Here is a 27940-nt window from a genome sequence, read left to right on the forward strand (position 1 = left end):
GTCTAGAGCTGCACATGTCAGCCCCACTTTAAAGCTATCCTCATCTGTCACAGGCTGTGCCAGAGAATGTTATAGAAATATTGATAGAGGACTCATTAACTTGGTTATCATCTTATAGCCTTTTTCCCATAGAACTTCCATCTCAGCTGCCAAATGAAATAACACTTGGACTGAGGGTCTCTTGGCAGAATCAAGCAGAGGTCACTTCTGTAAAGGTCATCCAGAAGCACACACTAACTCTTTCTCTTTCACTCATGATGGTGAAAGGACTATTGATCTCCCACCCATATATCTGAAAGCTTATTACATTGACTTGGCTCATTTTGGGAACTGCTGCTCTCCTCTCATCATAGGTGATAGGAAGCTTTGCCTGTACTAACTATAGGCTATATTTTCTGGTAAAGTCTCCAGTGCGATCAATAAGCACCTTGACTCACCCTCCACTGCTGTTCTACAAGATTATATAGAGACTGGAATTGATCGAGTGCCCCCTTATCTTAGCAGGGTTCCTGTTAATTTTACAACCCTCATTTAGAAAGGTCTCAAGCTGATGAAACATGGGCTTCTCTGATGATTTGATGCACATAAATGTATTACATATTTTTTCCCCCTTGGTCACACTCCTTTATCCTCATTAGATTAAACCACATGCATTTCAGCAGTTGACTGTCAGTAGCTCATTCATCATGTTTTTGTTCTTTCCCAGATTCCAATCACGTGACTTGGGAATGAATGACAGTATGTGCAGAGTTTAGCAAAGTAAGCAAGTAGGAAATGATGAAACTCCAGCGGTTGACAGCAAGTGTTGTTGGGACTCCACAGATGAATTCATTCATTTGGGTGATCTTACTGCAGCGACACTAGAGCCTGCTAGATCTCTGCTTCAAAGTTTAGCGCAAACGGGTGCCACACACAAAGCCTGCCAGCTAACTTCACGTGCTAACAGGAGCACAAAGCAAGTTAACGGCGTTCATCTTTGATGAATTTACGTTTAATCGAATTAGTATCAGAATCAGAATCAGAAATACTTTATTGATCCCCGAGGGGAAACTCTTTAATTATACTTACACACAAGTTACTCAAGTTTGGAAGAAAAAGGAAAGCTAAAAGTTGGAAAAAGTAAGACGACGAGACGGAGCTACGGCAACAGGCAGCATGCACGTTGGCGCATGCGCACTAATTTACACGCAACTTATTAACACCCAGTAAACCCATTCCTTTTGGGATCCCTGGGGGCCCAGGGGCAGTTGCCCACTTTGCCCAGTTGGTAATCCAGCCTTGGTAAGATCATATCAATCAGAAAGATAAGGCTGGTGTATAAGCCCTACTGTACCCAGACTATACTGAACCTTAAGATAAGCAGAATATGGATTAGGATTGTGTAAAAGTATTGATGTGTGTGTGTTTAGCAGTGTGACTGACCCAGGACAGCTGTGTGTGTTTATAGTCCTCAGGTCCTCGGCCGCACACATGCTTGTAAATACTTATCCTCTGACCCTGGACAAAGGTGTCTGGCATCTGCACACAATTTTGCATCCCAGTATGGGGGGTTCAACACTTAACACAAGCAACACTAAGACATTAAAAATCAGCCATGTGCTTGATGTGTTGATCCATGTCTACTGTCTTACCTCCAAAATCATGCAGCAGGCTTTTGTTGTCATCTTCTCCTCCTGCTGTTTCCATTTGTGTGCCTGTCCTGTTCTAATAATGGAAATGTTTGTGTATTTTTGCAGAAGAAGAGGATGATACAGCTCAGTGGAAGGTGTTACATAATGTTCCAATGTATAAAACCGTGACAGAAATTTTGCATTTGAATGGGCTTTTTGCTTTCCTTTGCTTTCTTTCACCTCTAAACAGAAGTTGTGAGTTGAACTGTGAAGATTCTCCTACAGCAGTGTCAATCAATATGAACTATTGTTGCACCTCATAACAGCAGTAAATGGAACTGCAGAGCCATCAGTTTTCCACGTCCTAGGATGGATGCTGACCTTGAGAGCAATATACCTCTCAAAACAACTGAACCCGATTGATTGGGCAGTAGTACTGTCACCTTACAGTAAACATTTGTAACATCCAGTCCCTTTTCCCAACCCATTGGCCAAACAGAAGGTTGGTACTGGATGATTCTGCAAAACCCCAGATAATGAGAACTTTTTGTGAATAAAACAATTTGGTTAAGGTTAGAACAATCTTGTGGTTGTAGAATGTAAGGTATGGTTATATTTACGCAACTAAAGTGCCTGGTTAACCCTTAGGGTTGTCTGTTAATCCACTTACAAATTATTCCATCCATAATTGATAATGCAGCATGACTTCCATGGTACCCATTAATAAAATGCAAACAATATTAAATGGTAAAAAGACTCTGGTGTAGTTTACAGCTACCTCACTGACTCCATGGCAACATTACACAGTTATTTCCCAAAGGAAATACGTAAAAAGAAAGACACTGTTTTTAAAACACAGGCATGCACCAGTCCCTTTTTTGCAGTATCTTTGCCTCATGTCTCTCCCTCCGTGCCTCCCCTTCAACTCTCCCACACACCCCCGGGGAGGTGTGTCTCGCAGTTTGAAAATTTAGTAAACCATTGAGTGTTTGTTATAAGGGGGAATAGCGAACATGGGATTGTTTCGGACACAGCCTTTTTCATGGCAGAAAAGTACAGGTGCTGACGTAGGGAAAAAACCCTAAGGGCCAGATGGAGTTAGGTCCCCTACCTCAATGTAGATCTACTACTTCAATCAATACAAACAAACTGTAGAGTTCAATTTGATATAGGTTTAATACTATTCCTTTACTCCACCCTTGCTCCTCCTGTTGTGGGCCTTCAACTAGGCCCACCTCTCTTATGCTTCACCTGTCCACTTTTGACACCATTATTTCTTGTCTCCGTAGCAGTTGTTTTATTAAAAAGAGCTGCAGACAGCTGTGATTTTCTTTAGATGGCATCCTATGCACATAAATTCTCATTTGATTCTTTCAGCTGTAGCTAGTTCACAAAATAACTATTTCATTATTACATTGTGTGGTTTTAATTACAAAGTGCATTTCTTCCAGTCAAAAGTGAAGAAAGTGAACTTGCTTACTAAGTGAACTTCAGGTACTACGATTATAGCGAAAGGGGAAGCCATCTTGCCATTGTGTGCATCCATGCGCATCTGTAACTCAGGCAACTGCCCTGGTTGGGAAGGGCAGAGTGCCTTCTACACAATAGATACATCAATCACAGGTACACAGGAGTAGCACAGGTCTTCAGATGCCTTCACCTTGTATACATAACATAATTTATTGCTAAACTTAATTGCTTAGCTGTTTCAACAGTAGAATATTTTCCTTCCACAGTGCAACTAATAACACCATGTCATTTAAATGTGCCTCTAAGCCATAGCAGGGCCCTGGAATTGGCACACCTGAATACAACCATTAGTTACTTATACCTGTGCTTTTCCTGCTGTGATGACTAAAAAAGGCCATGAAAAAAGGTCTGTTGTCCTTGAAAGTACATCGTTCTACAGAATTGTCCAGTAGGAACAATTGCTAGGGAGACTTGGCTTCTTGTCCATGAGATATCACACAGTTGGCACTGGACCAAGATTCACTGAGATCATGTCAAAATGGATGAATTATTTATCATGGAAAAATGATTCTTCTGAATCGGGTGCATTCTGCTGTAAAGGCCTCTCCAAGGCCAGGCAGGGTTAAGCCTGATACCTTCATCCCTCAGCAGACTTTCCCTGGCTGCAGGAGCATGTTTGATCATGAGACCAGGAAGACTGTAAATGAGGAGGATACATTATTTAAAAACAAAGTGCTCCCTGTTTGCTTCTCCAGACTCTAAGACACTGAATTATTTTTACCTAGTGCTGTGCCCATTTTGCATCACTTTTTACTGTTTCTCTGTCTGTTTACTATCAATCTATGTCTCTGTCTCTCATTTGGTACAGTTGCCTAACTTGTGTGTCTCCATCTCCTTGTCCAAACACAGAAAATCAATCAGGCTCATTCAAGGACAGGTTGAACAGGGATACCAAGAAGCTCCACTAACATATTTGAGTTCCTGTCCTATTACCAGTGGAGGGTTGAACTGGTATCCATGGGAACAAAGAGATCTTCCATTACTGTAAACCAAGATGTATTTGCATTTGTTTGTGTGTGGCTGTTTGTTGAGGGATCCACACTCTACACGGGCTAATCTGGTGCAATAAATCACGGTCATAAAAAGCTGATATAATCAATAGGATGTCTGGATGTGTGCTCACAGAACAGCCTGTGAGCTTAATTTAACTCTATAGTTTTCTCTCTCTCTCAACCACTCACCCTACATGACCAGAAATATGTGGACACCCAAACAAGGTACACTGTAAAAAAAAAAAAAAAAAAAAACAATTGTATTCTTGGGCAAACCAAACATTTCTCTTGCTTCAGCAAAAATGAGCAAGTCCTGATAACTTTCCCAGTTTACTCCACGGTTTCTTTATACCAGACTCGTCTACACTGTAAAATGTAAAAATCAATTATATTAAATCCACTCTCAACTCAGTGTAATTACATGTGCTTGTCAGTTTCATGTCATCATCTAGTTATCACTTCAGTCTTGTAACAGTCTTGTAATAAATGTATTAAAACGTTATAAACAGTTGACAGGTTGATATCAATGACATAAAATTACAAATAGAAACGCTGGATTACATGCATGTATTGTTTCCTGTAAATCCCTCGTTTAGGCAATTTGAATCCAGCACAGGAATGGCGGACTCTACCAACTAACTACTAGTACTATGCAGAGAGGTATTTTAAAAATGTAAATACAATGAACGGCTACTAACTATTCCCAAACTGGGAAAACCTTTATGGACCTGGCTTAGTGCATGGGGGCATTGCCATGTAGAAACAAGAAAGGGCCTTCCCAGAATTGTTGCCACACAATTGGAAGCACCTCATCTATGTCTAAAATATCATTGTATGCTGTAGCAGTAAGTTCAATCAGGAGAGACAAATAAATAAAGTAAAGATAGTGTTTAGAGTCTTTGGCACTTAGACTTGCATTGCTTGCAATGAACAGTCAGCCAGCAATGGCAGATGGATGGTAAAGACCTAGAATAATAGGCATAGAGACAGAAAACCAGCAATAAATGGATTTGGCCAGAGAGGACAGCAATGACCTGATGATGGTAATTAGGAGTGCAGCAAAATAAAGATCAGACAACATGAACCGCCAACAACCAGTTATATGCAATAGCTTATCTAAGGCCTTAGGGATCTTTGAGCTTCGCTGATGCAGAAGCTGTTGTTAGATCTTGCATGGCAGCGGAGGCTGCAGCACCTATTCTAAATTAATTACCTGAATAATGCTTGGGCTATGTTACATCTCAGAAGCGTCTGCTCTAAATGGCTAAACCAAGATTTGGACATGGGATTATTGTCAGGGGTTAGAAAGAGATGGGTGCGAGAAGAGACAGGAGACAGGTCTGGTTTCTTTTTTTTTTATATTTACACATGGATTTAAAAGGACAGAAATGAGAATCAGTGCGAGCAATGATAACAGTGGAAGCATCTCCAGCTTTAGAGTGTTTGAGGAAAAGACTAGAGAGTCTGGGTCAAAAGTTAAATCTGAAAAGGTAACGTCTTTAGCTGGGTCGAATGATTTTGAAGAAGTGGTGAATTCCCTGTTTCTTAAAAACCTGTAAAAGGCTAATAGGAAGGAACAATCAAGGAGTGAGTCTACATAGGGAGAAAAACAACCAAGTCTCAAGACTGATAGCATTTATGCAAGCTAGAGAGGGTAATGGGGAAGTATTATCAAAGTTAGAGGGGGAAGCTTATAAATACCTTTAAATACCAATTTAATGGCTGTCTTTGATAACAGGCTGGGACAAGATGGATCAAAACATCTAGGATCAATAGGATACCAGCAACTAGGCCTCTTCTATACTGTGGCTTGTAGTGCCGTACGTCCAATGCATCCATGCAATGACAAATAAATGCACAATACTGACTGTAACAGGCTTTAGTGACAAAGTCAGAGAAACACAGAGCAAAGCAAGGGTTTTTCAAGCAAAAATCATAGGATTTCAGGGAAGACGCAGCTAGACCCTTTCTCATGTAAAACCTGGCTGATTCTAGATATGATTGCAGGGAAAGCTGATTTAATGCGGGGCTAAGATTTGGAGGGGCAACTGCTATGGGCGTTAGGCTGGTTTCTGGGCAAAGGCTCTTTAATACCTGGAAGTTAAAACGGGAATCAGCAATGACATTAACATGACCTGTCATGTGACAGCTGTGATTATGAAATTGTGCATCTTATGAAAGGCATGATTTCAAGACTGGGTGACTGCTTCATTGTTGCACTGCGCTGGGATGCGTTTGTGTTGCCAGAACTTCCCCTACAAGGGACATGCTACTGCGATGGGATATATTTCATGGAGTGCAGAGGAGGCCTCAGAGCTTGGTCCTGAGACTATACAATCCAATAGGTGAAGTAAACATGAGCACAGATTATGCCAGAACTTTCGTCCCATAGTCATCAAAGTAAATATTGGACCCATTTTTTCAACCACATCTCTTCCTAACATTCTGACACTAAAAAGCCATTTTCCAGAAAGACAAATCAGGAGAAAATTAACTTTGATTGAGACCTGTCTCTGACTCAACCACACACTCTCACGAGAGCTGGCAACATTTGATCTCTAACCATCAGTCTGGTTTCACTGCAGTGCTGCCGACATAGCTTTCCAACCAGATAAACAATCTAGATCTAATCTAAAGATAGATATACATTAATTAAAATTTTAAACTGAATTAAACTTGAGATGAGTCGGTGTGTACATATGCAAAGACGTCGGACGCCGTAGTTTTCTCTGGGCCCCTGTCAAATCCAACCAGTGATGACATGTTTAGCCACATGTCTTGCTGGCTGTTGAGGTGGTGTCCAGCAAACGATGTGGGCTTTGTAGATACTTTCTGGGGAAGACCTGGTCTGATTAGTAGAGATGGCATTCATTCTTTGGATGTAGCAGCTCTTATATATAGAAATCTGGCAGAGTTTATTTGTGGACCAAAACCATGACAACTCAGAGTTGAGACCAGGAGGCAGAGATGCAGCTTCTCTGCGCTTCCATTAGAGCAGTTACCCAACCAAAACTCCTTAGTGATGGTGTCTTCCCCCCGACCACTTAAATAAATAAAATCAAAAGTTAACAGAAGAGGAGTTATACATAAAAACCTAAACAAAATTACCAACGCTGAAATAGCACAACAAAATAGGAGAATTAAATGTGGACACTAAAACATCAGATCTTTGTCATCTATAGCTGTACTAGTGAACGATTTATATCAGAGAATCATATTGACTTATTTTGTCTTACTGAAACTTGGCTGGGTCATGAAGAATATGCCTAAATCAATCCACTCCGCCCAGTCATATTAATACTAATATGCTAACTAACTAACTGCTTCCTCGAGGCACCGGCCGAGGAGGTGGAGTTGCAGCCATCAGCGACTCAGGCCTATTAATTAACCCTAAACCTAAAATAAATTATAACTCATTTGAAAGCCTTGTTCTTAGTCTTTCACACCCAACCTGGAAAACACAACAGCCAATTCTTTTTGTCATAGTGTACCGCGCTCCTAGTCCTTATTCTGAATTTTTATCTGAATTCTCAGAGTTTTTATCAAGTTTATTCCTGAAAACAGATAAAGTAATTATTGTAGGTGATTTCAATATTCATGTGGACGTTGAAAATGATAGCCTTAGTACTGCTTTAATCTCAATATTAGATTCGATTGGCTTTTGTGTACATAAACCCACTCACTGCTTTAACCATACCCTTGACCTTGTTCTGGTATATGGCATTGAAATCGAACATTTAATAGTCTTTCTACAGAATCTTTCATTATTGGACCATTATTCAATAACTTTTGAACTCCTATTACTGGACTACATGCCATTAGGCAAAAACTCCTACTCTAGATGTCTGATAGTGCTATAGCTAAATTTAAGGAAGCGATTCCATCTGCATTTAATTCAATGCTATGTCTCAATATAACATAGGATTGCTGCGGGCTCACTGCGATCAACACTCAATTATATTGCACCTCTAATAAAGAAGATAATAAAACAGAAGGTTAGGTCCATGGTATAACCCCCAAACCTGCAAATTAAAGCAAACATCGCGAAAATTTTTAATTAAATGGAGTTCCAACAATCTGGAAGAATCTTGTTTAGCCTGGCAAGATAGTCTTAAAACATATTGGAAAGCCCTCCATAATGCCAGAGCAGTTTACTACTCATCATTCACAGAGGAAAAGAAAAACAACCCCAGGTTTCTTTTCAGCACTGTAGCCAGGCTGACAGAGAGTCACAGCTCTATTGAGCCTCAATAGTAACAACTTCATGAGCTTCTTTAATGATAAAATTTTAACTATCAGAGAAATAAATTCATCACGTCCTGCCCTCAACCGGTACCAATTTATCTTCAAACATAGGAACCTTAGAAACGTGATATATATTTAGACTGCTTTTCCTATCAACCTTCTTCAACTAACTTCAACGATTTCTTCATCTAAGCCATCAACCTGTTTCTTAGACCCCATTCCAACTAGGCTGCTTTAAAATGTTATAGTTAGCACTTCTTTACTGGATATGATCAATCTGTCTTTATTAACAGGCTATGTCCCACAGTCTTTTAAAAATAGCAATTAAAGTAGTATTAGTAGTAATTAAACTTCTTCTTAAAAAGCCCACTCTTGATCCAGGGGTTTTCCCATAGTCATCAAAGTAAATATTGGACCCATTTTTAGATCTTGCATGGCAGTGGAGGTTGCAGCACCTATTCTAAATAAATGACCTGAATAATGCTTGGGGTATGTTACATCTCAGAAGCGTCTGCTCTAAATGGCTAAACCAAGATTTGGACATGAGATTATTGTCAGGGGTTAGAAAAAGATGGGTGCGAGGGTGGGAGACAGATCTGGGATTTATTTTGTGTTTTTTTGTTTAAATATTTACACATGGATTTAACCCTTAAACTTGTATTGCAACCGCACGGTCAACCTTTTTTCATGGTCAAATTGCTGTAATTGAAACTCGACAAAACCCGTCCTTGGCTGTTTGTCTTTATTCCCCTTATTGATTAGAGTGTGTAATGCCAATTATATCCAGTGGGTGGCAATGTTGTAAAAAGATATTGTTGTCTGAAAGCTGAGAAAAAAACAGAAGTGGATTGCTGGAAACTGCTCTTTGTGACACTGAAAGTTGAGGTAAGAAAAAAAATCTTATCAGATTCCATGTTCTAGAACAATTATATTTTTGTTGAATGGCAGAAATGTGACAATATAATTTGTCTCTATGCTACTGGGGAAAAAGTGTGTGACCGCTAGGTCGAGTTGCCTAATTATGGTAAACTGAACCTGACACTAGCTCAGCATAAACACTGCGCAAGATCGCAATGTAACTTTTATCGCCAATTACCTTGCTAGACTCTATGGTATGTGTTTTACCTTCAGATTGGCATTTCTATAAAGCCATTTACTTTTAACATAATAAGATACTCTATGAGCTAGTATTCATTATTTCTGCCGTAGCCATTGGAGCTGAGCCTTATTGAACATTATGCATTGAATAGCTATAGCTACAGCTATCTAGATGGGTAGCTAGCTATAAAACTCTATATAATATAATATGTATATGAGGTTGTAATTGAAGGGATAGACATACCTATCTACCTGGGTTTTATTTAGCACAGTAGTATATTTATCTAAATAGCCATGTTGTGTTTGCTATAGTAACCTTGATCTCTCTCTCCTGTTATCTAATTGCATAGTTGTGTGTTATTCAGTGTGTTATACATGCATATTTCACAAGGTTTTTCACTGAACAGATGATTGAGCACTGAGCAGTCCAACCTGTACTCTGTTCAACAGACGGGCACTTTTTGTCAGTTTTGCTTTACATGGGTGTTTTTGGATTTCTGTCTCTGGAAGATTACTGGGCCTATGAGTCACGCTTACCACCAGTGACTGATACCATGCCAGTTTTAAAGTGCTATGAAGATTTGTCCACTTCAACAACAACTTCCAGATGGAGGGCAGCACTGACTGCTTCCACAAGATCCGCCCTCTTTTTGACATGTTCAGAGAACAATGCCTCTTCATTCCCCCCCCACCCACCCACCCACCCAACATGCAAGAGTGTTGATGAAGTGATGGTGGTGTACAAGGGCACCAGAGCTGGCAAACTCTGGCAGTACACTCAACAAGTACAAGCCGGATAACTGGGGGTTCAAGATCTTCTGTCAGGGTAGCTCCTCAGGCATTATCCACAACTTCATACTTTACCAAGAGGCCACAACATTCTTCAACATTCAAGAGGAAGAGCATGCACATCTGGGTTGGAAGACCTCCTTCTAGGTGTCAAGGTTGTCTCAATTCTCTGCAACACCGTCACACACAAAGAGGCAACTGTGGTGTTCTACAACAACTTCTTTACCAGCTTCAACTTGGTAAAGAAGCTGCACACCACCCTGGGAATAAGAAGTGTGGGTACCGTCAAACCGCTCAGTGATATGTTATATCTATATATATAATTGTTGTACAATCACAACCACACGTGCACACAGGAATGTGCACACACACACACACACACCATGCATGTATGTACATATATGTTTCTCTACTGATGCAGATACTGTATACGATACACATTCTTGTGGTTTTTTATATAGGTATAATTCGGAGACATACAGAAACAAATTATCTTATATTTCCATGTCTTTCAGGTGGTGCAACACTGATGAGTGACAAGGACATGGTGAAGCAAGGCCGAGGTGTGGTCGATTTCTGTTCATCAGAGAGAGTCGTTGCAGTGAAGTGGTTCGACAGCAGTTCGACCTTGTTAAAAACGTTTATGGGGTGGAGCTAATGTCAGTTCTACTTCTATGATATTACACTGACTGTTCGTCTTTTGCTATACATTTTATACAGATTTTGTTACTATATATATTATTTGTATTTATTTAGTTTTGTTATATTTATTTTATCATGTTACTTTTATTTTTAGATTTCTATTATATTAAATTGACTGTTCATCTTTTACCATACATTTTATACAGATGTTGTTACTAGATTTATTATTTATTTTTATCATTATTTGTATTTATTTAGTTTAGTTTAGTTTAGTTTATCACCTTACTGTTATTTTTAGATTTCTATTACATTACATTGACTTTTTACACTGCATTTCTTGTATGTGTTATAATAGAAAAAACATTTTTTTAATAAACTGATGAACATTGTTAACATAGTCTACTGTCTGTAATGTTTTTATATGAACTTCAACTTTAGTCGCACAATGAAAAAATTCCATTGATTGAATACTTGTTAGTTCATGCCTAGAATTACCCTAACTGGGCAACCAACTGGTTGACTTGCATACCCACCGCCTGAATGGGTCATCTGAAAAAAAAAACATGAAAAGTTGCTAAATGTGGAGCCAGGAACCCAATTTTACCAACAAATATTTTTTTGCAAATGTATTTCTCAGTGTGACTGTTAAAGGGTTAAAAGGAGAGAAATGAGAATCAGTGTGAGCAATGATAACAGCGCAAGCACTAGCACTGGAACTGGAACTCAAACCCTGAGAAACAGTCTTACATGAAAAGCAAACCATGTAGTGTGTTTAGAAGTGAAAAAGAAAAAAAAATCTTAAAATTTCAATGCATTACAAACTGGCTTATGGTTCAGTTTTTTATAGTGGCATGTGGCTCACCTCACCATGTAATGTCTTACTCCCAGCAAAGCTGTTGCAATGCGTGATTACTCATGAGATAATTCCAAAACTGTTGTTGAGGGTTCTCAGTTTAAGTGCTGAAATATAAATCTGAATGCACAGACATGGAGCTTAAACAAAGACTACACCCATGAGCAGAGTAAAAACTAGACTTATTACTAGTTAAAAATAAGATTGTAAACAAAGTCTCCTTTACTATCCCATATCTTGAGTTTTCTTTGTGTTCCCAAGTGTTTAGTGGTGCATTTGCAAAAGCAAATACCATGTGGCTTTTGAGTTAACAAAAGCTCAAACAAATAGAAAACTATGGCTGAATTTAAAAGATCAGTAAAAAAGGATAAAAAATAGTGCAGTGCAACACAAATTACACACAGTTTATTTAACATGAAGAAATAGAGTTACTGGGCATAAACGTAAAGACCTGACCAAATGACTTATGTAATTAAAGGTCCAGTGTGTAGGAGGAACTATTGGCAGAAATAGAATATAATATTTCTATGTTTTCATCAGCTGAAAATAAGAAGCATTGTGTTTTCATTACCGTAGAATTAGCCGCTTATATCTACAGACGAAGCGGGTCTGTAGATTGAAATTGCAATACTACAGCAAAAAGAAAAAAATACATGCATTCCCTTACCATAGTGAGAATGTCACCAGTTACACTGTCTGCTCTCTTCCTGTCCACTATTTGTAGTTTTTTGCATTTTTTGCTTCTATGCTCCATCTCTGTCCTTTTTCACCTCCTTCACATCATGCCGCTATCTACCATAGTTGACTGTGCTGTAATCCTCCAGTTCAGTGATGTGTTTACACTCTGGAAAAAGAATACAAATATAGCATTGTCCTTGTTGTGTCACCTTAAGTCAGCAAATACAAGGATCAAGTGATCCATCACCTGGAAACATCCAATATTGTCAGTACCCTAGTGTCAAACGGAAACATTTACACTTTGCACTGTTTTTAATCTAGATTTTAAAAATGTCCTTTGAGGCTTAATGGAATGCTGCTGCTTTTATTAAAAGCACTCTGGTAAATGTGTGTATACATTGTATACAGAGCCCATATCATTTGCAGTGTTATTGGTCCTGAATCAAAGCATGGACAACCACTAACAAGTTTACCTTGTTAGTATCATGTAGGAATTTTTATCATGTAGGAGATTTTTACAACAACCTGGACGTTTTGAGGCATGCAGGTGCTGGAACTGTAACACAGGGACCTTGGGCTATGCTGACTCAAGAGCATCATGCAGCATTTGCTGACAATACAGGCAACATCGTGGTGCTCCACATCGGAAAGGCTTTGTTGGTTTCAAATCTAGGGACAAAACTGACTTCTCAGTCATGTTCCTGAGCCATGGTGAGCACAGTTTTCTGCTGGAAGTCTCCATTTGAAAAGCATAGGCAGGAACAATTTTTCAGAGAGTAATTTCTAGAGATCAGTTCATGATTGCATGAAAGAAAAAAGAAAAATTCCCTTAAGCACTGATGCTAAGCTAGACATGTTCTACAAAACATTAAATAACTTTGGAACCGCTTATGATATAATCATGAAATTCTCCACTTTCCCATGCAATTTGAATAGTCCCATTACGACAATCAGGTCAATCAGTTTGGAGTGTGTGTGTGTGTGTGTGTGTGTGTGTGTGTGTGTGTGTGTGTGTGTTAGTGTTTGCAGTGAGGAATAAAAAGATTATTTTTGAAAAAGTAAACAACTGCCTTTCAGAGGTGATATTGACCAAAATATAAAAAATACCCAGGACAATATCCAACTAATGGCTGTAAGTCACTGAGTAAAAGGTATTTTTGCACTAACTTAACACAGAGCTCCAAAACACCTAAATACAACTTTTCACATTATAAAAACAAAAATTCCCTGGTTGACTATGGAGTTATTCAATAAAACACAAGTTTTTTTTCACTGGCCGTTTTGTTTTTATGTCAAATATGGTATGCTCACACAAAGGTGATGGTGACTTTACACTGCACCAGAAAGAAAGGGTAGGTTCCCCTGAATCACATGATGTACAGTATCAGTATCAGTAACACTTGATACTGAATGAAAATATAAGCTCAGAATGGGCAAAAATATAAAACTATGTCCAGGTGTTTCTTTGTCTATGTAGGTTTAAGAGAGCAGATAATGAGATTGCAATTTTAATATGTAGAGTGAAATTGAAAGTTAAAATAGATAATTGTAATGGTTAAATTGACAATTGTAATAAGTGTATTGGAAATGGAAAATTAACTGTAAAATATAAAGTAGCCTTTCTTGTTATTTATCATTTTCTTGTGTTGAGTGCTGGCCTGATTTGACTGTGGGGAGCTTCCTGCTGTGAAATCCATCATCACCATCACCAGGCCTCCATACAATAAAGCAATCAGTCTACCCTTGATAAATACATTGTGTACAGCCAGAGTAGTTTTTCCCTCAGTCTAATTCTGTGAATGTGGTTTATCTGGAAAATTACATGTGTAATCTTGTCATTTTGTTCGCACTGCTGTCAATGAGGTATGTTGGCAACAGGGCTGCAGCCCAGGGATATTTGTTTCTTAAGGCACCAGTCAAGTCTACAATCCCACAAGGATTGTGATCTGAGTATCTTTGCATTTTCCAGATCATCAGTGAATGTCAGTTCAGTTAATTATCAATGCTTTTATATACATAATATTCAATTCAATTTTATTTATATAGCGCCAATTCATAACAGAAGTTATCTTATATACTATATAGTATACTCAGACAGTATTTTAAATACATGCTGATTTTGCAGGATTGCAATTCAACGTGGCCTGATTCAGCAGGATTTTTTCTTAAATTATTCATATGTGTTTCTCTGTTCTTCTCTAATCATCGTGTGAGCAGATCTGCAGTTGAAAGAATCAGTAAACTCCATCCTTGCCAAAATCCCACTCCATTCTTGCCAAAATCAATGGAGATTTTTAGTCTTGTAGTGTATTCCCTGCATCACTGCACCTCTTCACCCCGCCTGCATTTTTCATACTCATGCCTTATTTATGCATGAGTCACTGTCTGAGCGATTCATCTGTTAGAATAAATTAGTAGCTGTGCCTAATTAGCGGATGCTGAGTGTACTATACAGTGTTTACTGTACTCTTTGGCCCAATACAACACCATCAGTGTCACTGAGGTTAAAGCAGTGCAAGCAGCGAATATGAGGACATGGTATTTATTTTTATTGCTTATTATTAGTTTAATAGCCATCAGTATTTACACAGACAACAAGAAAATCCATTGTTGCATTTTAAACTATAAAACCACTAGCATCAGACATTTGCAGTACTTTAAGTAGCATAATTACAGTAGCCTATGGATGTTGTAATAACAAGACTGAAGTTAAATAAATGTGACCATGCTCAAAATGGCATGTATAATATATATATATATATATATATATATATATATATATATATATATATATATATATATATATATATATAGCATGTATAATGTTAACAATGTTCACCTTAGTTCAGTGTGTTAACACACAAACATCGCTAATTAGCACTAAACACAAAGTATAGCCAGGAATATTTAGATCACCTCTCAAAAGCAGAAAAACAAAGATATGTGAACAAACTGCATGTTTTGGGCACTTACGATCCATATACAGCACCCACTGCAGTATTTTAATCACTAAAAATGGTCCCTGCCAGAGCTCCACTGGCGATGTTTACACATATCTTGTGGAGAATCCATCCCCTTACAATGCCACCAGCGTTAGCATTAATATAATAAAGAGTACGGTCTAGACCTGCTCCATGGGAAAAGTGCAATGGGAAAACTTCTGTCATGAATTTGCGCTATATAAATAACTGTTAGCTAGCGTAACTCGTCAAGGCCACTGTAACTTAGTTGGTTGTGTCAGTCCATGAAAACAAACCATGTCAGAACGATTACGTAACAATATAATGACTAAAAATACAATCATTAAAATACTCCATGTTTACTGGAGTTTACCTTGATGTTCGCTGCAAAGATGTGAAATGTTACTTTGATGGTTGCCATTCTTTGACTTCCCCAGGGACAAAGGCACATCTAATAGCACAAATCCACAATTTCCTCCTATCTGGGGTTTTTTTCTTGGACAGGACTGATTGACGGTGAAACATGAGTATTCATTTGGAGTTGTGTTTCTGGCAATTCCTTCTTCTTATACCTCTGTTTTGGTCTCCACCAACTGCTGAAGGAAATATTTGGTTCTTACCTGCTAAATGCTCCACCATGTTCACCAGCTAGTCGCTAACTGTGACTGTCTGTCATTTGGAGTTGGAGAAGTAATGTACAGGGGGTTTACCAGAGAAAACAATTGTGCTAAAATGCTCCATAGAGTAGAGGGGAACTGCAGAGTTGGGTAATAATTCTCTTTATGTGACCCATTTCACATTACACAGTAATTTCACCCGATTTTAATATAAAATTATTGATAAGTGCAGCTTTTAACCTGATGATGGCGCTAGATAAAAAGTCAGAGGATTGCCAAAGCCAATACAGTTCAATGTCTCTGCAGGGAATAAGTACTCTACTAAAGTTTATCTTATAGTTGTGATATTTCAGTTTGAATCAAAGTGGTGGACCGACCCACCATCCGACATTGCCATCCCTAGAGCTTCACGTGGCTAAAAAGTTACAAAGATGTTCAAACTTCTATCAAGGTGAATGTGAGTCCACTAAGGCCCATATAGCAGTGGGAGGTGGTGATAATGAACACCATATATGGTGGGTATGTAAGGAAAAAAAAGGTTAAGGGCGGTTCTTTGGGGGCTAGCTTTGGAGGGCAGAGCAGTGAGCTCTAAATTGGGCAGGAAAGCTCAGGGTTTACTGTTGTGCTCTTCTCCTGTGGCAACAGAACCACTCCTGGAGTTGTTAGGGTTAGTTAGTTGTTTGTGATGTTGGAGGGATGTGGAAGGCGTTTGTGGAAAGAGAGACTCTGTCTCTTTCACACACTCAGGTGCTTTTGACATTAGGGGCTCCAGAAAGGCAACAAGGATAGATGGAGCTTGAGCCAATCTGGGGGGGGGGGGGGGCAAATGATGTCTGAGCAGACCACAGCCCCTTGCATGGACCTTTTAACCTCATAAAACACCCTCACACACAAACTAGCCAGCAGAGTGGGGAGTGAAAGACAGATGGAGTGAGCATCAGAGAGAGATGGGAGGAGGGGAAGAGTAATCGAGACATTTGAAGTGGTGAGGGATAGAAATAAGGATATCTGGCAGAGAGTCTAGAACCTGTAACTAGAGAAATACATGTCTAAAACAAGTGATGAAAGCTAAGAAAGAGCACCCACAGGGTTAGACCTGGATGATTAATAAATCTGAATATTTTAATGTTTAGCATCCATGTGAGACAAATTTTCTCTGGGAAGGCCACAATTTCAGTTAGTATGCCACGTCTACAAATACAAATAGAAAGCTTTCCAGAGACAAGACTAAATGACTTGTATGTAAATGAGTCTGTGTCTCCCACGGGCACACACACACACAGACACACACACACACACACACACACACACATTTAAGGCAAATCTTAAATCCCACTGTCATCAGCCCACAGAAAAAGCCTTAAAACTAGGGTAGGTAGCCTTCAGGCCTTCCTCCAAAGCCAGTCCCCCAAAACACATTTTCATGCGCAATGAGTTCCCCTGCAGAGTGCGGCAGGTAGGCAGGTAGGCCAGCCAATCATTGCTTTCAGGCTGAATGAAATGATTGGATGGGCTTATTACAGGCCTGTGAAAGTCACAGATACCAGATATTAATTTTTTCCCCCCAGAGCATTTGATTTATTGTTTGCTGTCAGGATGTAAAGAGAATTTCAACAAATATAACAAAAATGCTTCTGAAAATACATTACCTACCCTAGCTTTAAAAGTCTTGATAACTTGTTGAATTGAAAATTTTGAATACATTCACTTAGCAACAGTCACTAAGGATGTGTCTCGATCATGATGAGTCACCCTGGTGGAAATAAAAACATCCCAATTTGTGGCACAAACCACATAAGTACCATTCCCAGCAGTTTCCAGGACATAACGTTGCATGAGAGTTTTTCTTTTTGCTTTTAAGTACGATCTGTTCCCTTTGAACAGAAAACATGCATTCATGGTCTACAAAGTTACAAAGTAGTGCCACCCTATAGAGTTACACAATCATAATTGCTTTAATCTTTAATGGGGTACTCATGCAATTTAGTATTGCAGTTCCATAAAGTTGGGGGGCTTGCAAGAGATGGATTAAAAATAGATATAAGCAAAGAATAAACACAGGCAGAGATATCCTGACTTTCAGGATATTCTATATTTTTCTTACTGTCAACAAAAACATTTAAGACCAAACGTGAAAAGACTAAAACCAACAATGAATTGATTTTACTAACTACTATTGTTTGTGTCTCCAACGCCTGATATATCTTATTCCTCCATGCCATACAGCTCCATTGTTGTCCAAAAACTATTAAAAACACATCAATGAGCCTGGGTGACATGTTTCGTCATTATACCGTATATATGTAGTATAGCGCTTTTATCCAAAGCACTTCACAATTCTCACCCATTCACACACACACACACACACACACACACACACACACACACCGATGGCAGCAAGCTAGCCTGTAAGGTTTGGCCTGACCATCGGGAGCAATTAAGGGTTCAGGGTCTTGCCCAAGGACACTTTGACATGTGGACAGGAGGAGCTGGGAACTGCCAAGTGTGTGATCAGTGGACGACCCGCTCAACCTCCTGAGCCACAGCCGAGCTGAGCTGTCATTACACCCTTTGTGCCTGATAAACGTCCACGTGTTTCAAATTCCTTCTAACTCATTTTAAACGCAGGCTTTCTGTGATAAATTTGTAGTCTCCAAGCTCAAGCCGAGATAACCCCCTGCTGATGTCATCTTAGACTTGACAAAACTCCTCCAGTGCCACAGCAGACATTACACAACCGCTTTTACAAGCTGGGTAGTCCTCGCCATGACGAGTAAACTGATCTTAGAAGAAGCGAATGAAAGGTGTATTTAGCGTTTTGTTGTTGGCTTAAGTCTTTTGTTCACATGCTGTATGTAAGTTACTGTGGGTAACACAGAACTGTGCTGTTGATTTCTGGAGTTTTGTATTTCATGTGGATTCACTGGTGCATTTTGTGACTCCATTGGATTCTCCTTATTTTGGCCTGAACTCCAAAGGCTGTTTCATTTGATCCAAACCAAGGACGTTTGTTTACCCTTGGAAGAGTCTAAAGGCACTTTCAACCCACATGATATCAGCTCTGAAATTGTGTTTCGGCGAAGAAGCCATTCATCTCTCTGGCAGCGCCAATAACCTTTATTTAACTGGGGTCGCCACATTAAGATGAAAGTCTCTTTTTGAAGTGAGCCACAGCCAAAAGTAAAATTTACAACTCTGACTTCAAAAAAACTGAGATAAACAAATACAGAAAGGCATAAAAGGAGCCAGAACCCTAATGGGTAATGACTGTTAACATGTACTTAAGCTCTGCATGTTCTTCTTAAGCTCTGCAATCAGAGATGTTAAATTGGTCAACATTTAGATGGTAAAATTTAAGCCCTTATTATGTACTTATCTACTTTCAGGCATTTCAGGTGCTTTATTAGATAGTATACAGCAGCAAGTGACAGGGAGGGAGAATGACATTCAACACAGAGTGCGAGCCATAAGTGAAAGGACATTTCAAGTACATCCTGCACACCTTCGCCTGCTGAGCCAGCAGGGCCCTTCAAAGTTCAAGTCCTTCGGAGATTAAAAGTCTTTATGGGGCCTGATTACAGCAATAACTCCAGGACACTGCGGATTACTCGGAATCACACTCAGTGCATGTGCCTCGGAAACTTCGCATATACGTACTTATTTATCTGTTGACGCGCAGCGTGCTGCATCTCAATTATGGCCGTGCAGATGCTATATTAGAACTAAACATTCTCCTTGTCAACCCAGGCATGATGAAATCTCATAAACATCCTGCCAGTCTTCATCTCGCCCAGGTAAATAGATTTTCCATTGGAATTAAGTTGTGAATCGAAGCAGTTATGATGGGACCATATGCGAGAGGTGGACCGGGTGTGCTGAAAGATGAGTGCACAGCAAGAGAGAGCAAGCTGGAGGAGGAAGATGGCTTGAGGGGGGAGAGGCTGATGGTACACAGATGCAGGGCCTATTACAATCAGATCACACAGGGTGAAGGTGGGGCGACATCGCAGTTTGCTTAATGGGAACTTTTCCCAGCTCCCCGCAGAGATTCCTTTAACACGGAGCCAAAACACACAAACAAATAGGAATACGCTGCAGATGCTTGCACCACGTTCAGGCACACACACACACACACACACACACAGGTTGTCAGCAGGAAATTATCAGTGTTTCATCCAGACACATGAAACTGTAGTGCACTTCAAGTGATCGAAGGACTTAGTCCTTAATCTTTCTCAAAGGGGGAGCTTTTCCACTGTAGGTCAGCCATTGAATATTTTCTTTCTTTCTTTTGATGATTATTTGAACAGTGAGACACTTATGGGTGTCTAACAGCTTGAATTATGATCAAAAGGAAGGCCTGAGACCCTCAGAAGAGTGGGTTTGGGGTCTATGCGGCACCTCTGGGACCTCGGCCCCCCTGGTTGTGCCTGTTGCCACCTTAACAAGACTTAACCAATCACCTCTTCTCCTGTCTAACGTTCAGAGCTGATGAGTCGGAATAAAACACAAAACTACAAAGGTGAAGGAAATTATGTGATAATATGTAAAACATAACATGCAAATGCTTCTGTAAAGGGCACCAGGGCTCACGGAATGGTTTCATGAGTATGGAAATTATGTTGATCATATCCTGACCTCCACTGTCACCTGATGTAAAACACTAAATGAGCGATTATCTTTTATCTGGCTTGCTTTAACTTCTCACCCATCTGTATTCATCGATTAAGTTCTGACCCCTTATGCTCACCAGCAGAGAGGTGCACACTGCAAATAAAAATGGTTTAAACAGTTGTTTGCAACTTCCCATGATTTCTAATGAGGTATTTTCACTTTTTTCCAAGGCAAATAGGTTTGCTTATTTTTTATGTTGACATGTTATTTTCTTTACACTTTCTCAATAGAAGCGGAGTAACCTGACTTTAGTTGTGCATGAGCTGGATATATATATATTTATAAGTGACATGACAGATAAAGTTTCAACAATATGCTTGTTTGCACAGTTTGCAACAGCCGAGTGAGGAAAGGCAGCTTCAAAACGTTGTTAGAGTTCCAAACTGCCAGCAGCTTGTGACAGCTATCTGATGGTATTACAGTAGGCTGGTTTAATCCTGTTAACTCCTACAGTCAACTCTTTCCATACAACTTTGATTGTTGAAAGAATAAAGTAAGTTAAGAGTACACTTTGTACTGTGTTACAGGAAGTGTCACAGGCAATCTCTTCCTTTCATGAGGTCATCCGCAGTGCCTTTGCATTGATCTGGTGGCATACCGAAGCTGCTTAGTGTCAGGACAGCTTCTCTTTTCTCTGTTGTCACTTGTTGTAACACTGCATCAGACAGTGGAGGACTTTCAAAAGCCAGAGGCATGTTGTTTGCAGAATTTCATCGCAGAGTCCCCCAGTCACAGAGCAAGTCTTCATCTGCACAGTCAGGCACTTCAAAGATGCTGAGTTCAGTGACAGCAGGGTTTATCTTTTATTAACAATGTGTGTTAATGATATATCACTGCCCTCCTTCTCAAGGAATTATGATGCGCACAGATGTGACTGTGGCATTACAAGTGTTGATTTGAGAGCAAAAGGAAATGTTTTATTGTATCATTGTTCACGATCCTTCGAAATCTGTAGAGGTAAGAATGTAAAGGGAAAATTATAGAAGTATTCTCCTCTTGGAAAACTATAATGATACTGCAGTTACTGTTCACAGTTTTCCATTTTTAATTAGAAATTTAAGATGTCTATCCCTTTATAACATTCAACAACAGAAGCTATTCCCCCCTGACATATAAACGCAGAAAAAAACTGTCAACAGTGTGGACTGAAGCAACCTTAGCAACTACTCTGATTATAATGGGTATGTTTTGCCCATTGTTCAGAAGCTTCCTCTGAGTAGCGACTACCTTCCGTGATAGGCTGGAAAGTTTTTGATGAGGAGCATTGAATTCATCACAACAGCACAACTGGAATGTTATCAGTGAGGAGCATATTACAGCGTGCCATTTCAGACAAGAGCAAGGTCATCGGTAGAGAGACCTTAATTAGGGATACACCTCTGCAAACACACCAGCACATGTAGGCTACACACCAAAAATACCTCAGCGTGCCAACATAGTTAATTGTAAATGCCATCAGTTCATGTGGAAAAATGTCATTCATTCATACGCACGTAGCTTGCAGAGTTGGCATGGATTTGTTTCATTATATCTACCTGGCACCACAGCAATGGAAGAATGGCTGACATGCATGGATTTTCTTGTATTTCAACAAATAAATGTGAAGTTATTTACCTAACAACCTGCTAAAAGGGAAAAATGACACTGCCAGCAAAGAGGAAATACTCCTGCAGAGATCTATAGTAAGGACAGGGAGTGTGTAGAAAAACATATATTTTCATCTCTCTACAATCAAGATGGAGACAGCACATTAATGAATGGAGTCAGTTGAAAGGGTGCCACAAGAGAGGTGTCCAAAGTAAATGCTTGCGGGCTCTTGTGAGAAGTGCCTCAACATTATACAATGATTAAAACCTGTCCTAGACTGATGAAAGAAAACAAGTGGATGCAATTACTTGTGAGGCTTTAAACTGCAATTGATTACAGGCTTTGTTGTTCAGTTAAAGCGGAGGGTGGAATGCACAAGATGAGCTCTGTGATTACTGGCTACATGTTGATGGTGAAGCTAAACCTTCAGGAATGAGGAACATGAACTTTTTTTTCATTACCAAATCAAATGGTGGCTCTGTTCCCTCCAGTGAAGCCCGTGGAGAGTCAGAGGTGAAACCTCTGCAGTGTGAAGGAAATTCTACTCATATTCATCATTTGCTGTGCTGTGGCTAAGATGTGATATCAGTTAGGAATCCCACAAATCTAGACTAGTATAGAGGAAATGTCTAGACTTTAGTGTTGGCATGATTATATATGAGGACCCACTTATGATATGATATGATATTATTATGAAAGACGCTGAAACACTCCCTAGAGCTAAGGGAGTCGTGTTTCAAATTCTCTGTGGATTTGTCACTGCAAGTGACTCCTTTCACATTATGCGCAGTCTATTGTTAATATTAAATATTGATTAATGCAGCTTTAAGCAGATAAATGGGTTTATCACAGTTTTTTTCTAAATACAGCTGCCCGTTGCAACTACATCCCATCCTAGGTCCTCTACTGTGGGAGAAAGTATTAAGTTTCTAAATTTTGGATCTGAACAGACCAGTGGAAAACTTATCCAAAGCCAATATGCATAAACAATTAAAAAAATGGAAAAAAGTCTAGAACTGAACCCAATGACAGTCAGAACAGGACCTTATTTACTCCCGATCCAAAACGTGGTAGACCTGAACAGACCCAAACAGAGAGAGAACACCGGAACACTGGCAGCAGCATGATATGCCCCCAATTAACAAGCAGTCACGGTCAAAAAGAGTGGCAATACATATAAGATACTTTTTTTTAATTCACATGGGTATTAGACATATTAACACAAGAACCATCACAATAGAAGTGAAACTTTCATGGACCCGATCAGACTGAAAATAAGGTGGACATAGTCTTGGTCACTAGGAACATGTGGACCTATGAAAACCACTAACTGTGATTAACTATGGGCATATTAATGTCTGCACATGTACATCATCATAATGATATAATATTCCACATACAGAACATTTAACTTTGTGGCATTAAAATAACATATGAAAAATACATTGTATCTTAAGTCTTACCACTTACCTTACTGACCACTTAATACTTATACAATATTTACTATACTTTATACTATACTATATAGTACTAATTCTCTTCTCAAAACACATTTTTATCTGAAAGCATATACTGATTTTACCTGAACTGGATGTTTATTTTATTGTTTATTTTATTGCTTTTGTGTCTTTTATTTCTTTACATTTCATCATTCACTGTGGTATTTTATTTCTCTCGTTGTGGAAGCACTTTGTACTTTGTTTTGATAAGTGCTCTAAAAATAAAGTTTTATTATTATTATTTTTATATTTGTGCTTTGATTTTAAAAACAAAACATAGATTATGACTGTCTCTGACAGCCAAATCAAGAGGATAAAGCAACAATTTGGAGTTAAGCTTTAAAAGCATAGAGTAATGGAAAATGCTCAAATTCCAGCCAGGCACCTTTGTTCGATTAGAGGCAGCCCGGCATCACAGGCACCAACACTACTGACACAGAAACGAAAAGTGATGAAAGCCAATAAAAGCCTGGCCATGAATGCATCGGAATGACGTTTGACAGGCACCTAAAAAGCAGAATTGCCCCTGGCCATTTAAACCTATGGAATCAATATTGCACAATGGACGCACTTCACTCAAACAGACATTTCCACAGTCATTTCAGTACACAACATTTGCCTGCACCGTTCAAAGATGGTTCCTCAAGGACTCTTCACTATTGGCAGTGTTGGGCAAGTTACTTGGAAAGTGTAGTGAGCTAAGCACCAGTTACTCTACATTAAACAAAGCTTCACTACACTGAAGCTACCCCCCAGAGAAATGTAAGCTACAGCAACATGGCAAAAGTAGCTTACTACATTGAAGCTATTTTTTTTTTTTACACTGAACCAACTTCATTCCAAGTGAGTGCTATCTCAGTGATCAGTAAAACTGGCAATAAGCTATGCTTATCTGTTCTCATTGCTCCAAAACCAACCAGGCTTAATTTTATAAATTTTCTGCCAACATAAAGTGAAAAACTTGTAGCTAGCTAGTGATTAGCTGTTGACAATTTGCTGTAGCTGCACTGAAGTGTGATGTTTGTGAACTCAAGCTTGTGTGTCTGTATTCCCCTGCAGCAGAGAAGTCATAGGCAGAAAGCTCCGCTGTGCTTGAGCTTCAGAAATGCTTGGGGAAATGTAACAGTAGCTTGTGTGAGCGCTACCGCACTACTTGATCAATAAAAGAGCTAAGCTACTGAAAAGCTATTTGATTCAGACAACAGCGACGCTACCACCACACTATTGAGAAATGTAGTTAAACTAGTAATGCCGCTACTTGTAGCGCTGCTACTGCTACTGCCATATCTCAAAAGCCATTACAGCATGTAAGTCAATCAAAATGAATAGCAATTCATTAAACAAGAGATATTGAATTGGAGTCAAATAAAAGCAATCATATTAAAATTTAAAAAATTACTAATTCTCCTCAGCATGGTACTATTGTTGAATCAACATGAAATTTGAATGGGATTTTCTCGACAATGAATGAACAATTTCCCAGAAATCTTTTCAAAAGCCAGCAACAGAGCAAACACAATCACAGATCCCCTATTGCTTTCTTTTTATCTCCTGTGTCCAGCCCTTCTGCTTTCCATTGCTAATGCTGCTGCTGCTTTCAAGGAGCTGCTTTTGTCAACAATACCCCTGCACAGTACAGAGTATTAAAACCTCAGCCCAATCAGCGGCCATTAGTCTGCAGCCCCAGAGGATCAGAGGAAAACATTCCACAGGGGTCAACAGAATCAAACAACCCTGAGAAAAAAATGAATAGAAGACTGTGATCAGGACAATTTGCAAGTTGGCTGGAGCTGCCATTAAGCTGGCGGTTTTATCAGAAATAATGAGAGGATGATTCCTGGAGATTAGGCCCATGTTGGTCTGAAAGGAGATCAAGGTGTCTGAAGTAGTCGCGCTGTTCTGGCAATTCTCATCCAGCCTTATTTGCTTTTGGTCGAGTGAAATGTGACACGTGGATATAAAGATATCCATGCTATTTCTTCCACCTTGACACAAATAGCCAAGGGGAAAGCCATGAAATGAACACACACACAGAGGAAAAAGTGTATGAGCGAGCAAAGAGGGAGAGGAGATAAAAGAGAACCAATAAACCCAACCTCTGATCTTCCAAAAGTGAAATCAGAAAGCTAAAGAACAGTTGTTCAACAGGTGTGGAAAAAGACTAAAAGAACAGTTAATGGGGTTTGCTGGCTAACATAGAGGAGGAAAAGCTCTCCTGTGTTTTCCATGTTTGTGTTGCCGCTGGTTTGCTTTAATCAGCTTCAGTGATTTTGGTTTGGCTTATTACATTTTTCAGAAGCAAGAAGGACAAATCACAGGTAATGCATAAAAATCAAGGCATTATATGCACATCGTGTTGTGAGTTAGAGCAGATGGTTCTGACAAAGTGCTCAGTAGTAGGCCACACAGTTTGGTAGACCTGTGGAGACAGACATAGAATAGATACTAAATAGCAAACTTTCACACACTCCCCTATGTTTAAACAAGGTTGTTAAGAGCGTCAATATGATATTCTATCCAAGACTTTAAAGGGAAGGGATAATCTCAGTTTTAGCCCTTCACCGCCTGCAGCATGACCTTTTCAAAATCCAGAAGAAGTGGGTGTGAGAAGAAGTGTGGGGGTAGACAGAGGACATGGCTGAAGTGTGATGGTGGGGGCAGGGGCACATGCAAGGCTGGTGCACATGTAGGATTTTGATAGAGGGATAGAGGGGGTGATAAAATGTACCAGACCTTAAGATTTCAACATCACCAGCACTAAAGGACAAATATTATGATGTCATGATTATAATTTTTAATAGTGGTATCAAAATAGTCTACTCCAAGTTTTTGTGGGCTAAGCAATTTTTTCTTTTTATATTATTTTATGAAGACTACCTTACAGTGCTATAAATACCTTCAGCATTAATCATTCACCCCCATTTACCTAATCACAATGCTAATCCAGCTCTGCACATATGAAGAAAGATCCCCAAAGAGACTATCAAATATAAATGCTCATTTTAATTAAACAGAAACTTAAAGCAGCTACATTAAATATATTTATATTAACAATGAATCACATGACTACTTGCATGTGAAAGGGGTTTGCTCGTGGTGATGAACCCACAGAGAATTATTACCCAGCTCAGCTCCCCTCACCTTAATGGAGCTTTATAGTGTCTGTCTAATATGTCAATGTTGTGTTCACATCTTCTTTAAGTGGCCAAAAAAAATCGGTAATTGCAGTTTTAAAGTAAGTATGTAACATTTGAATAAGAAGTAGCACAATGTCAAACAAACAAAAAGTTGAATGTGTAAGTATTCATTCACAATTCAGTACACTCAGGGGTTGTGGTGCTACAGTCGTAGCCCTACTTGTTTAGGTAGCTATGGATATAATGCAAATACCACCTAGAATTTTTAAAATAGTAGTAATGTAGTGTAGTGGTAATATTAATAAATTAATAATAATAGAAATGACAGCTATGGGAATAATAATGACAGTATTAGTAACAGAGCCAATAACAACAACTGTAGTAGCAGTTGTCGAGTAGAAACACGGGGGCAGCAAGTGGCCCACAACCACAGATCCAGGCTCTGCAGCTCCGGAGGCAGAAATACCTGCTGAAAGCGACAGAAGGAGAGAGAAGAGAAACGAGAAAGCACAAAACTACGGGAGAGAGAAGATGTCCAGTTAGTAACATGCAGTAATGGGATAAAAATGCATAAAGATGGAGAGGGAGAGAAGGAAAGAGGAAAGAGGTGCATCATGGGAAGTCTCCTAGCAGTCTAGGCCTATAGCAGCATAACTAAGGGATGGTCAGGGCTCACCCAAGCCAGACCTAACTACTACCTACTACTACTACCTACTCTTCAATGTGGAAATGGTGTCTGCCTCTCGAACCCAAATTGGGATCTGATTCCACAGGAGAGGAGCTTGATAACTGAAGGCTCTGGCTCCCATTCTACTTTTGGAGACTCTAGGAAGCACAAGTAACCCTGCATTCTGGAAGCGCAGTGTTCTAGTCGGGTAATATGGTATTATGAGATCTAAGATATGATGGTGCCTGACCATTAAGAGCGTGCCACAGCATTCTGGATCAACTGGAGAGTCTTAAGGGACTTATTCGGGCAGCCTGATAATAAGGAATTACAATAGTCCAACCTAGAAGTAACAAATGCAT

The 27940-nt window shown here is 39.4% G+C and overlaps 1 protein-coding gene across 4 annotated transcripts in view; it reads left to right on the top strand.

The window, feature by feature from the left end:
- The window catches only part of LOC122867907 (urotensin-2 receptor), an 80734-nt gene that overhangs the window by 37641 nt on the left and 15153 nt on the right, over positions 1-27940 (top strand). The window contains exon 4 of one of the 4 annotated variants that reach the window (XM_044179351.1): positions 10780-11100. The exons of 2 other annotated variants lie outside the window; for them this stretch is intronic. The gene's annotated coding sequence lies outside the window, so the exon portion shown is untranslated. Of the gene's footprint in view, positions 1-3989; positions 6844-10779; positions 11101-27940 lie in introns of those variants that run through there. One more of the 4 variants, XM_044179349.1, reaches the window with a different exon arrangement.

The sequence above is a fragment of the Siniperca chuatsi genome, linkage group LG20 (assembly GCF_020085105.1).
Source record: "Siniperca chuatsi isolate FFG_IHB_CAS linkage group LG20, ASM2008510v1, whole genome shotgun sequence".
Lineage (NCBI taxonomy): Eukaryota > Metazoa > Chordata > Actinopteri > Centrarchiformes > Sinipercidae > Siniperca > Siniperca chuatsi.